Below are 15,117 nucleotides of genomic sequence, written 5' to 3'. Positions count from 1 at the left end.
ATTAGGTGGACGGCCCATCAGAACCCCTATAATTTATGTTACTCTTGCTACGTAATGGAAGAGCGGGTGGCCGACACTTCCTACTAACCATATTAGTTTGCAATCTAACCTGTTACTGCATAAAAATCCGGGGTTTAACTATCACTAATATGGAGAAATATTATAACGGGAGAGTGTGCGGGTATGTTTGTTTAAGGAGAATAATCCTGGTAACCGCTCAGCTGATCTCAGTAATTTATTCCTTATAACTATGCAAAATTACCAGGAGAGCAGTTAGTTTTGTAAAAGTAGGGCAAGTCGAGAAATATTGTGCGTCCGGGACTCTAACAAGTGACATTTTTTACAATTTCCTTTACGATGCACCAACACATATAGGTCTTAGGTGATGATGGGATAGGAAAGGGCTAGGAGCGACACGGAAGCGACCTTGGCCTTAATTGATGTACATTTACCGGGTGTGAAAATAGGAAACCATGGAAATCCGTCTTAAATGCTGCCGACAGTGGGATTCGAACCCGCTATCTCCCGAATGCAAGCTGATAGCTACGTGACCCAAAGCGCGCGGCCAGTTGCTCGGTTATTAGAATGGAGATGGCTAAGTGCACTTCAAATTCAATTTTCTTCAAAAAACTCCAAGTGTATTTTTTCATAGCTGTAAAGAATGTTCAGAAATATACTCTTATGTCGTTTTGGAGCATTATTTATTCCATAAAAACTAAAATAAATTGTAAACGACTAGCCGTACCAAAGAGCGATTTATAACTACATTTTCTACTGAAGTATACACTTTTTCCGTAACTCTAATTCTCAGAAAAAATGTACTTTTACATAGTATTTAATTAAATTTATTTTAACTTTCCCCGATTGGAGGCTACCCCTGAGGTCTAAATATACAGTAAAAGGGGGAAAAATGAGGATTTGACAACATAATTACACACTGCTATGCAAAACGTAAGGACGAAAGTAACTTTCGCATGTTGTGTCACTCCCAAGTAATATAGCTCGATGAAACTTGAACCATACATAGGAAGAACTGCTCCAGTATCGCAACTGAGAAGAATATCGCATGAGAGGAACAGAAATGGCAGAGGCGACTCATGATGATTCCCTGGACATCACAAAAGAAGGGTGTGTGGTCAACACGGACAGTAGTGTATGCTCTGCGATGATGGCCACAAGATTGGTAAGGAGTTCTTGTGGTAGGTCGTTTCATTCCTCCACCAGGGCGGTTGACAACTGGATGTGAACGTGCTGCAATACGTCATTTAAGTCGGGGAACTGGAAGGCCAGTCCATTCGCCGAATATCCTCTCGTTCCAAGACCTCCTCCACTTGTGCTGTTCCATGCGGTCATACATTGTCATCCAAAGAATGCAGTAGTGGCCGAATGCACCTCTGAAAAGATGCACATGGTGAATGAGTACACTGTTACAACGTTGACCGGTGAGTATACCCCGTTCAAAGGTTTGGAGGTCGATACGCCCATACAACATAATTCCTCCCCACACCATAACACTTGGTCCACCAAAATGATCATGTTCAACAATGTTCCTGGGTGCATTAAGTGTTCCCAACTCTCGCCAGATTAGGGTACGTATCGAATCACTACTCAGATTGAATCTACTCTCATGAGCATGCGACCCCAGTCCTCGTCGGTCCAGACCTGATGCCGCCGATGTGCGGGTGTCAATGTCACGGTCTTCGGGCAAACAGACCAGCCTATGCAATCGACGTGCCGCTGTGGAGCGTGAGATTGGGTGCCTTGCAGTCCTGTTAAACGTGGTTGCAGTTGCACCCGCTGTTTGACGTGAATCTCTTCTAGCCTGTTTCACAATGTAGCGGTCATCTGCAGCTGTAGTTGACCGTGGTCGACCCCTTCCTCTCCTTAGGGCAGCAATGCCTGTGGTTCGGAATGATCTCCATGCACGAGAAACAATGCTGTGAGAAATACCAAACTCTTGGGTTACACTCGCCACACTTCGTCCTCCATCCAGTTCCCCGGCGATTCTTCCCCGGGTGAAGTCACCCAAATATTGTCTCCGGGTCAGGTTATAATGAGTAACACCAAGGGAGTGCACTGTTGTAAGAGCTCGCTGATTGACTCACACTGTCTTGTCCCGTTCCTCCAACTGGCTCGTTTTGTGGGGCCAGACCCATTTGGTGCTATAGTGATAGACCTCTGGCAACTTGTTAGCGCACTTTCATTCTTTCCACTGATTAGCTCACATGTTGCTTTATCACACAGCAGTGTGAATTATATTATTCTTTCTAAAGTCAAGATACACGGTTTCGTTTAAAAGTTTGGGGGATATGGTCCTTGAGGGTTTGGATGGAATATTTCAAAGTAGTCACTGCAATTTCTCTCGTTGAAGTCCGATCCTACGTTAAATGTCCTGTACAGCTTTGTGGGGGAGGAATAGTTCTTCTATCGCCAAACATAAATCCAATGACATCGATGTAACGCAACTCGTGCTCTCGTTGTTATAATGAGGTGGTTTTTTCCATACGACGCAGTCCATTTCAAATTTGGCTATATGAATGAATGAACATCTCTTTATTGCCCACCCTAGTATACACCATCGGCTTACAGGCAATAAAGACAACAAAACACACAGAAACAAAAACAAACGTTAAACAGACAATATCTACTATTTAACCCTTAAAACTACTTAACTCTATAAAACTACTTACTCCAAACTCTAACTTGTATGGTGGCGCTGCAGAGGCGGATTTCCAGACCATAAGCAGCACCACCCTTCACTGAAACTAATATTCTACTACTACAACTAACTAACAAAATAAAAAAAGAGACAACTGGCTGTTCGTGGTATCCCCTGGTAATGAGGGAGCCCCTTCCACCCATGACACCAGTATCAGCCACACCCGTGGGTCAGATGACATCCCCACCTAAACCTCTATGGCAACGTGTTTCCCTCCCATTCTCAAATTTGGCTGTATAGGTATGCAAAATTTTGCGATATTGAGAACCGGTACAATCCATACGTTATTCATTGCACCATTATGAATTACATCTTCGTTAAAAAAAGTCGCTGTAGGCAGTCAGAATTTACGAATGAAAACTGGGTTTCCGTACTGTCACTGTAAATGTTATAAGAGACTTCACTTTTAACTACCTGGCTTGAGCATGATTCCACACAACGCCCCATTCAGTACAAGTCAAGATTATATAAACTCATCTGTTAGGTCATCAGCCCAGAGTCTGGTTGGATCCTCAAACAGCACCACCAATGGTTTTGCGGTTATAAGGAATCCTCAAACACCAATGGGAGCACCCAAATGAGGCGTACTAGGCAAGATGAGGAATGAGGTAGTTCGCCGTTGCTTTCCCCACTATAAACTCATAATATATTATTTATAACGTCTAAATCAACATGATCCATTTCAAGAAGAGCCAAGATGGTGCCACACTTTACAATCAACAAAAGACTGTTCGATAACAAGGACTTGATACTTAGCCTTCACGTAGTTTTATCTCTTTCTTACTATGTGATACCTTTTTATTTTGGTTTTAAACTGATATTTAAGCTATAGCTGTTCATGCCCACGATATAAGGACGAAACATGTACTAATTGATTTTAATTAAATTGATGTTTGTATTGTAAGCTGGGACTTATGTGAACTCTCTTATAAGATGAAAACTGGGAGTCATTACAAAACTTGCTATATTAAGTGGTCCTGTTATGTAAAAACTTGATATTTACACTTAAAGGAGTTAGAGTTAACCAACGAGACAATTAGAAGGTAGGTGACATGACCCGTTGTTCCCGCCTTTCCAAATCTCGCTATATCCAACAACCAATAAGGTAATCCAATGTGTGATTATGTGAGCGCGCGTACAACAATGCACCTCATTACTAGTTGAAGTTACACTCGTTCTGCTGTGGGAACTAACATGCTAGTGAGCGGGGAATACAGATATTGGAATGCCAAGGTCTGTAATCAAGAAAGGTAAACGCCTGGATGACCTGAGCGTTGCTCTAGTACCAAGAGGAGTGAGCGTGAATTCTTTAAAGTTTAGAGATATTAGCAGACTATTGACAGCACATTTTGGTCAATCTTGAAGAACAACAGCTCACGGCGCAGACGTGAACAGACAACTTATTGATAGTGTGAATGTCACAATGAAAATGAAATGGCGTATGGCTTTTAGTGCTGGGAGTGTCCGAGGACAAGTTCGGCTCGCCAGATGCAGGTCTTCTGATTTGACTTCCGTAGGCGACCTGCGCATCGTGATGAGGATGAAATGATTATGGAGGCGACACATACACCCAGCCCCCGTGTCAGCGAAATTAACCAATTATGGTTAAAATTCCCGACCCTGCCGGGAATCGAAACCGGGACTCCTGTGGCCAAAGGCCAGCATGCTAACCATTTAGCCATGGAGCTGGACAATGTCACAATTAAACGAGGTAATGAGTCACCACAATTATTATAAAGGGAAAATCCCACTGGAGCTGCAGATGTCATGTGCAGTATGATTATCACAACGAGCTTCTAGATTGGACTGTCTTCTGTGAAAACGTCTTTATTGTCTTATTATTTTATTCAATAATAACTAACTCAATGGTAAAATTTGATGATTTGAATAATTGAATGTATAACTCATTAAACTTTTCCACCTCTCTTCTTATAACTGCTTATTACATTCCAGTGTTATTCCTAGACATTGCTCTTCAATGTCCACCCTATTTCGTCAACATTTTAATACAATATTCCCAAACATGAGTTATTCCTGAACTTGCTATCTTACAAGTAGTGTTCTTCCAAAACCGGCTATATCCATGCATAATTAATCACTACATATCTATTGGCTTTACGTCGCACCGACACAGATAGGTCTTATGGCGGCGATGGGACAGGAAAGGGCTAGGACTGGGAAGGAAACGGCCGTGGCCTTAATTAAAGTACAGCCCCAGCATTTGCCTGGTGTGAAAATGGGAAACCACGGAAAACTATTTTCAAGGCTGCCGATAGTGGGGTTTGAACCCACTATCTCCCGAATACTGGATATTGGTCGCACTTAAGCGACTGCAGCTATCGAGCTCGGTACCAAATTCTAATGTGTGATATTTTTCTGAAATAATTATAAATTAGCAGAATAATTTCTTTGATATAAAGATCTCCTTTATATCTGTAATGGTTTCAATACCAGACGTTTTTTCCGTTTTCTGAAAAATTTACAAAATATCACATGACCAGTTTTATCAGCAGTGGTTTGAGCTTAAATTAAGAACCACCCTTGCGAAATTAGCTGGCGTTAAACTGCCTTGTCTCTTGAAAAATATGTTCACGGCTCACAGCATCCTCCTACCTCAATACAATAGCTCCTTCTTTGGGCTTTAATCTCTTTGATCTGCGGAGAAAGTGCGTCTTTTTCTATAAAAATAACTGGCATATCTGCCTACACAAAACAGTACACTTACTCTGAAATGTTAATGTCTTTCGTCTCTTTACCCCTCTTCCTTCTCTCTTGTTCTCCGCTCCTCCCTCAGTGTGTGTAGTTTCATTGATTACTCCATAGATGGCACTACTTCCGTCATTGCTCGACCGTCCGTGTATATTGTGCATAGTGAGTTTGTCTGGAGGAGAGGAGAGGATAGGATAGGAGTTGCTAGGGCGAGTGGGGGTAGGGTTGGTCATGAAAGGCAGCAGAGAGGGGAGTTACCATGGCAACGAGGATTAGGAGGAACTCCGTTCGCCTGCTAGCGTTGGGCGTTTCGACATTGAGTTGCGGGCTGCCTATACGGAAACATCCGAGGCAAAGAAATAACGCCGTCTTAGTGCGGACAAAAATTAAAGAAAATATATATAAGAGAAGTTGATTCATCAGACGACACTATTTGAATTAATTGATGCCTAGTATTTTATAAAATTGTGAAAAAACCCGTGCCAAGTGAAATTTGAAGTGAGTTGTTTTGAGGTGGTGTACTAAAAAACAAAACGTGTTTTTTAAAATCAGTTTGGAGTTATGATTACTCTGAACATGTCAAATGACTGTTTGATGACACAAACACAACAATATTTCGTCAGAATATATCGCTAGAGAAACGAACAACAGTGTACGTTTACTTAAAATAACACGATAGGATTTTATTTCGCTCAGGTATATTTAATTTTGACTTTAAACATTCTATTCGCCAACAGTGTAACCGAAATATTGTTAAGCAGTGAATTATTCTCTGACAAAGAAACGAGTGAGTTCAAAATTCTAACATTGAAAACGCACAAAATAAAGTACATACGTATGAAACAAGTGACAGCAGATAGTTTTGAGTGAATTTTTACAGAAAATCGTTAAGCAGGTATAAAACTAGGTGTAGATACAGGGGACATATCATTTTGATGGTATGTAACAACACCTCAGCTTCATCACAGTGAGACGACAGTCAGCTGTTTCAGAGACAAAGGATTTCGTGCTCCAGTGAGTGGAGAGGAACGCGACTCATTTCGTGTGAGTAGCTATCGTGTGATATTCTAAATTTTACAGATTTATATTTCCTTCCTTATTAAGGGAAGTGCGTTGAAATTTTGTAGGTATTGTGGTGTGATGCAGCAATCCAATTGTGAGATGAGTTAATGGTAATTTTAATTTTTCAATAATATCAACATATTATTTGAGCTATGGAGTCAAGTCAGGTACGTATGCGATGTGTCGGGGACTCATCTCTGTAGCTATGAGGCTGTCGGATGATTTACACGAAAATTCTTTTTAAAAAATTAGAAACCGTAAACTTTGTACACGTTTGATGGACGTCTTATTAGGAACCCTTTAACAACATATTTTTGAAGGTTCTCAAAAGTGAATCACGCCCAATGTTCAGAACTATACAACCGTAATATTTCCATAATACCGTGAGAAAAACATTAAAAGTCAAAATGAATATGGAGATTTACCGATTATTAGATTTTGTATATTTTATGTCCAAGAAAACGTGATAAAATTACAGTATATTCAATCTTTACTATCATAAAGTTCATGATAAATATTACCTTGAATCTCTATGTGCCAGGAAATTGAAAATTTAAGAAGCTAGATTTCCAATTCTGAGGTTCGCCAAGCCTTCAACAAAGATGGGTACCAGGTAAATTCCTGGCGTCAAATGTGGCCGAGCATAGAGCGGACCACTCCATTTAATTGTACTGAGAGAGCAATGTTTTTTTTCGATGTGCTTACTTCTTACAGATCTGGAAGTTTAAGGTACAATCATTTTGAATTTTTTTGGGAACATTAACTCAAAAATCCTCATTTTAATACTGGTTCCCTGACAGAAGTATGTTTTATTGACAATTTCATATTATCTCAGGAAACTCGAATTTTGTTCAAAAATCCATGAAATTCTGCTTGTTTTAATTTATAAATACTGGTCCCGGCCCCGGGTTCCATTCCCGGCCAGGTCAGGGACTTTTTACCTGCACCTGAGGGCTGGATCGAGGTCCACTCAGCCTACGTGATTAGAATTGAGGAGCTATCCGACGGTGAGATAGCGGCCCCGGTCTCGAAAGCCAAGAATAATGGCCGAGAGGATTCGTCGTGCTGACCACACGATACCTCACAATCTGCAGGCTTTCGATCGTTTGATAGGCCTTCAAGGGCTATAGTGCCATGGGGTTGGGGGGTACGCATAAATTCCTATACAAGGTAATTATTGTCAATATTGGAGTAGGATTAATGTCCATATTTTCCTACTGAATATATATCTGTGTAGCAAAATTTTCAGATTTTACATAAAAGCATCGAACGTATCAATGTCGATCTTGTTGCTGCGGTGCAATCGCATTAAATTACTAATATAACACTTTCAGAAAATAATTTAAATTCCCGTTAAATAATAGAGACTATCCTCCGTGTATCATGGAATCAGATGTAGCAGGTTGTGAATTTGTGGTGAACGGGAGAAAAATACGTAATAATAACAACAGACTTTACAGTCCATTGGTAAGGACAACTGATATTTAAGTTACCGAACATTTATTATTTAAATTAACTAGGATTTCATTGAAGAATATGTCAACCCTCGGTAGAAGACGGAGAATAAAAGCGCCCTCTTAGTACCTTTTACTGTCCGAGTTGTCGGCTGAATGGTCAGCGAACTGGTCTTCGGTTCAGAGGGTCCCGGGTTCGATTCTCGGCATGGTCGGGGTTTTTAACCTTAATTGGTTAATTCCAATGGCTCGGGGCTGGGTGTGTGTGGCGTATTCAACATTAGAAACCATCAGGTCGCCTAATAGGCCATCTAAAACAAAAGACCTGCACCAGGCCTCTCCGAAGGCCATACGCCATTATTATTATTATGATTATTATTATTATAGCACCTTTTACTATACAAGAACATAAATAGTTCATAATAGCATTCTCGTAAAGCTAACTGCGGTATTTCCATCAATCATATTTGACTTATACACTGTCCCTCGAAATAGAGTGAAGCAGACAGACATGAGGTAGTGAAAGTGATCATCATGCAGCGCTGCGATATTCTGCTAAAATCATTTAGAAAATTATGAACGAAATACTTTTTATATCCTTAATGGAAACATTATGACACCGGGGACTGAAACTGCTGAAGCTCAGTATTCATGCATCAGTTTTGATTATAGTTTAGTTTGTACAAAGTAGAACGGTCGCGTATTTTCTTTGCTCTTAACTACCGAACGCAATTATGGTCTGCCAGATCTGCTACCGATTGTCTCTTAGGCAACATATTCTCCTCCATTCGCCTCTCATGGTCACATGACCGAAACTGGTTTGGTTCCTGCGGTTTCATGCAAAGTTTAGTGTTCATCTGCTCATCACGTTTACTCTCCTAGCACTGTCTGTATCAGGAATTAAACTCGTATATTTCATGTGTTATCACTATGAAGAGGAATCATAATGCAGTCGTAGTGCAGACTGCATTCATCTACCTGTTTCTAGGGATTCTTGAGCCTGCAAGCAAGCTTTGTGGAGAGAATTACAGAAAGAGTAGGGGTTTAAAAAGTCTGTGCCCCTGATGTTTATGCAACTCTTTAAACACAATTGTTGTGCAATCCAGACGACACCAGCTTCTAATTAAAGTCTGACCCATTAATGCAACACTTACAGATCAGATAAAGTTGCATCTTCCGATAAATCAGATACCTCCAGCTTATATTTTATGTACGCCAGTTAGAAAACAGAGGTATGCAAAGACAGATAAATTTGCGGAATCACTACATTGCGTCTTCTTTGGAATTTAAATAAATATAGGCAGTAAATATATTTTAATCGTGCCTTTTGGGCCACATGGAAGTCAGGACAAATAAATAATTCTGTTGAGGTTATATTAGTGCGATATATAAGCCATCGTGTTTCAGCTCCATATGACCAAACCAAAGGCCTGCAGATTATGAAGTGTCGTGTGGGGAGCACGACGAATTCTGTCGGTCGTTATTCGTGGCTCTCTACACCAGGGCCGCCATTTCACCGTCAGATAGCTACTCAATTGTATTCACTTAGGCTGAGTGGACCTCGAGCCAGCCATCAAATCCAGGTAAAAATTCCTGACTTGGCCGGAAATCGAACACGGGCCCTCCGTGTAAAATGGCAGGCACGCTACCGCTGCAATACGTGACTGTTTTTAAATCTTTTCGCGTGCTCCACGTGATCTACCAACTGATGTGGATAGGAAAATATTAGCAACAAAGAATAACTAGAAGGAAATATGGGAAGGCTTCAGTGTGCAGAATAAGTGGTTGACAATACCTGGCAAAGAATTTCTTCCTGAATGCTGTAACTGACCCTTGGAATGGTGCTGCTAAGGCTGAGTTTCTGAAACTTAGAATAGTTATTTCGGCGCACGTGGCTTCACCACGTTGAAGTCAGAATTGCATTTGAGCACTGCTGGCAACAGTAACTTACCTATGATTGAATTGCCTATCACAAACCATCTCTCCCCTCGGACGCTATATCAACTAGCGTCTCGAAGGTAGTAGTCAGGAAACAATGACTTAGTATTTTTCAGAAACTATACTTCTAACAGATCCCAAACGTCCAATTCTTTCGGCTTGATGAACATTTTCTTTCGTTACCTTTGCCGTGCACCTCAGACATTCTTGGTGGACTTGAATCACTGATGCACGTTAGGAACTATTTGCACCCAATACCACTCAGCTGTACTGCGCTGACATGCAAGCGCATGATGGAAATGCTCCATAACATGCAAAAGTGCGATTTTGTGGCGAAATCTTAAGAGTTACGAACAAAATGTATATTAATATTTGATTACGAAATTAAATTCTAATTCCTACGAGCACACTCATTTTCTAACAGGACTTTCAGATTAGCAGGGGCCAAAACACAGGAAAGTATTTTCCCTGGAATATTGTTCGAGATAAGATGATTATAAAATGTACTGAGGACAAAAGTCCGTTTCTTATCCCCATTTAGAACGCCTGGAAGGTATGCATAGCCACTTAACTGCATGGACGGACAAGTTGCCGATTTAACTCCTAGCCATTCCAGTGCGAGGACACCTGTGTTATGCTGCTGTAGAGCGGGTTGTGGCTTCCCCAGGCTGAATATGCCTGCTGTATGGATTATAATGCGAACGGACTTATATCTTCACCAGATACATATGCCATTTTCTGTAGAAAAATCAATGAAAATGGAAATCCACAACCTGCTTCCAGTCATTCGACCAGGTCAGGAATGGAATGAATTAGGTCCCAATCTAGCGGCGATGATAGGAATTATGCCGACTTCCGAAGCCTGTTGCACTCCTCTGGGGCAATGATTAATGAATGACAGATGGAATGAAATGATATTGGAAAGTGTTGCTGGAATGAAAGATGACAGGCAAAACCGGATAACCCGAAGAAAAACCTGTCCCGCCTCCGCTTTGTCCAGCACAAATCTCACATGGAATGACCGGGATTTGAACCACGAAACCCAGCGGTGAGAGGCCGGTGCGCTGCCACCTGAGCCACGGAAGCTTCAGAAAACTGAATACCAAGTACTTATTTTTTGAAATCGATCAATCGTTCAGGCAGAGTATTCACATTTAAGAGTCACAGAAGCACAATTTTTCCTACTTTCTTAAACATTACCTCCTCTCCTGAACGGATAACATAATTATACATAGCCTATAATAATATGGATAAATACTATTTCTCTCTTTATAAAATTAAGAAGGTAATTCATTCATTAATTAATAAAATTTCCCCCATGAGGAGGCTGCCACATGGGCAAAGTATATAGATTAAACATATTATATCTTCAAAGTGATTGGTGAATTTGCTAGAATGTGTCAGATAGCAGAGAACTCAAGGCTCAGAAATTGATTTGGAAATATAGTATGTGGTAGAGTTCGTCAAACGCTATATAATTGATTGCGAGTTATTCTTATGATCATTTTCAATAATCCTGTCTTTACATTTTATCATTGTTAATTTACGTATTAGAAATCGAGGGTAGACACAATTTGAGATTTTAATTGTTACTCGCCATTTCAAAGGAACCGTCTCAAATCGTGTGGATATTGAAAGAGACGCTTCTTCGTACTTGTCCTGTGTTATCCCAGCACTTGGTGCGGTCGTGTGATTGGTTGACCTTCATGTCAGCGTGCATGGTAACGCCGCGGTCATTCTCTGCACCGCTTTTCCTCTACCTTCAACGACATTACCGTCTTCGCAAATATTCCATCATTTGCTTAAAATACAGATCTGTTATGAGTGTAATACATCTTTTCCCCCAATTTATATCGGTCCATGTCATCCAAGGACTGGCTCGCTGGTGACATGGGCGTAAAATTGAAGACCGGGCAGAAGACGAGAACGTTAATTGATAAATTAAATGCCATTCAGTTTTAATGTGGAAAAAGTATGAAATGACTTAGGCTCAAATATGCGGCTTTAAGGATATTTCTTATAGAATAAATGAAGATAATCCGGTGTTTAAACACGGCAAGAAGAGTCTCAATTTAAGTTCAATTTCTGCACTGCTATAGCACTCTTATATGGTCTGAGGGTCTGAGGAGATAATGTGAAGGATGAAAAGAATATCCCTCGTACAATACAATACTGCCATATTTTTGACATAAGTATATCTTATCGCTGGGTCCATCTGAAATTGGCGATACAAAATGTGTGACTGGATGTTACTTACCAACCGTGAAGGGTGTGATGTGAAGTACTGATGGATGACCATGACTAAGAGACATATTTTCTTTTTCAACTGCCATCTCCTCTTAGAAGGTCGGCCAGCATCTTAGAGATTCTTGATTTCTGATTTTGACAGTATTTCCTTTCTCTTTCCTATTCGCCCAATTACCTCATCATTTGTGACCTTTTGTGTCCATTTCACTTTTCTGTATGGCCCAGGTCTCAACTTCATAGAACAAGGTGAAGAAGACGTAACATTTCAGAAGTCTAATTTTTAGACGTAAATTCCAGAACACTCTCCTCATCTTATTGAATGTTTTTCTGCCTTGACCGACCCTAGACTTTATTTATTTGTATATAAGGTTTTTATCAAAGAGGCCTCATGTGGTCATACTCCCTTCCAGATAATTTCGTAGACCCTGAGTTAGTTTTCCCCTTTCGATACACTGAATCCACCACTTATCCACTCCAAATTCCATACAGATGTATCTCAAAAAGGCCTCGTTAGATGAAAATAAGTTAATCATTATAAATTTGATTTTAATTTTTTGAAGACATTTTTATGATAATTTTATTTTTCCTCAGAGCAGTTTGACACAATTTTTCATTTAAATTTCTATCTGAATGACTAAGGTTCTCTTAATGTAGATAACACTCGCATTTTTTAACTTTTTGAATTTACAAATATGTGTAAATTATTAGAAAGATGGTTATTTTCGAATATATTTGTGGTTTTCAGTACCTACTGTGCATAGGGAAGGCCTTGCTGTTTTGTAATACCTATTGCTGCAGGGACTCTATTTAAAATGAATGTTCGGAGACATTTCATTATTTTCTCTATAAAGAAAATTTTGTGGTTTTTCAGTCTTATGCTAACTTTTGAAAGAAAAGTTTTATATTTTGTAATATCGGAAACCATTTCTTTTCATTTTCGACTCAGTTATTTTCTTCAGTTTGGCGAAACTAACTTTGAGTACATACATTTATTTAATAAATAAGTGTATACGTTTATAAGAGCACAACAGTTATAAAGCATTATCTACTTACTCTTATCAGTGAATTTGATCGAACATATCTTTATATTCCGGAGCTCGAAATAGTTCGAAGATGAATTTTTGATATTTGATCTCATTTGCCTTGCGTGATGATGTATTTGTCTGGGTGTCAAAATCTTCAAGCTTCAGATTCTTGACGTATCTCACAACTACATAGATTTTCACATACGTAGCAAGTGTCAAACTCGCATTTCCACCAATTCAAACAAGAATAACGTCTCAAAAGTCTGATTTTCAGGTTTAAGCTTAGGGGGTTGATATACGTTAGAATCTTCAAAAATTTATCTTTGGAAATATGTTTATCTCAGCCTTTATAAAATGTACAGCAATAAAAATAAAATGAAAGTCATATAACTTTGGAACAGAATGGTGTATTTTAGAACTGGCACAGACATTATAAAACTCATTAATGTTGTTGTTGTCATTGTTGTTATTTGAGTCATTGGACCATAGACTGGTTAGATATAGCTTTTCACGTCACCCTATCTGTGCTAACATTTTCATTACTACGTAACTATTACATCCTACATCCCTCCCAATCGATCTGTCATATTCATATCTTGGTCTAAGCCTCCCGTTGTTTCCGCCTACACTTGCTTCAAAAACCAACTGATTTAGTCTGGGTTTCTTAAGTTGTGCCCTGTCATTTCATCTATTCTTCCAGTCAAATTTCGCCAGATCAATTTCCTCTCACCGATTCGATTCACTATCTCTTCATTCGTGATTAGATCTATCCATCTCATCTACAGCATTCTTCCGTGACACCATTTTTCATAAACTTCTACTTTCTTCCTGAGCTGGTTATCGTCTATATTTCACTTCCATACAATGCCATGCTACAGACGAAAGTCCTATATCAATGTTCGAAGTGAGCAAATTTATTTTGCTAAGAGAGGCCTTCCATGCTTGTACTAGTCTGCATTTTATGCCCTGCTTAATTTTGCCATCGTTAGTTACTTTACTACCCAAGTAACAATATTGATCTACTTTCCTTAAGACTTCATTTCCTAATCTAATATTTCCTGCATCACCCAACTTCGTGCAACTACACTTCAACTCAGTAATTAATTCAATTGAAGAAAAATGATGGCTCTTTACGAGTCGATATTCACCCCTTAGTATGTAGCTGAGCCATGTAATATATTTGCATTACGATTTTTCTATGTGCTGTTTGAAGTCACAGCTACAGAACTGATCACTTGCAGAAATATACATACAATATTTGTAATTTAAATTTGTCTTACTCGAATATAATATATTTTGGCCAACTTTTTACATGCAGTTAATTTTTATCCAGATAACTATCAACCATAGGCACACCATTCGAGTCTGCTTTGAAGATTAAGTTATATCATATAGTTTAAAAGGTATTATCGAAACAGATGTGAAAATTACGAGTATAATGCACAAGAAATGAATGAAATACTTTTGTCACACTTTCAGCAACACACTAAATGTTCTCTGACTGCTAAAACACAGCCTCTTGCTTTTTAAATAATAACATTACAATTTATGCAGGCATTTACAAAAGGTTTCATCAGAAATCACTACTATAGTTGGGATATAAATAAAAACGGTGTGAGAAAGTAATTTTTAAGGATTGTAACGGATTCGAATTATTAAAATATGTTATAGATACCCATATTTTTCATCACAGAGAATGTGGCTCGGGGATCGTCTCTCTTTTCTAATTTTTTAAAATGATGGTGTCTCATTTCTCCTGGATATTACTGGCAAACATTGTTAGTTATTCCTTTGCGTCAGAGGACTGTGATTTACTGTTATCCGTCGTAATTCAGTAGTTTGTTTACAGACGATCATGATATTATCCTTGACATATGAGGATCAATACCATAAGTTTATTGTTTATTTATTTTAAAAAATATTAAATAATATGACGTTTTTTACATCTTCCCTCTGGATTCCC

The sequence above is a fragment of the Anabrus simplex genome, chromosome 14 (genome assembly GCF_040414725.1).
Source record: "Anabrus simplex isolate iqAnaSimp1 chromosome 14, ASM4041472v1, whole genome shotgun sequence".
Lineage (NCBI taxonomy): Eukaryota > Metazoa > Arthropoda > Insecta > Orthoptera > Tettigoniidae > Anabrus > Anabrus simplex.
This window is presented reverse-complemented; position numbering follows the sequence as displayed.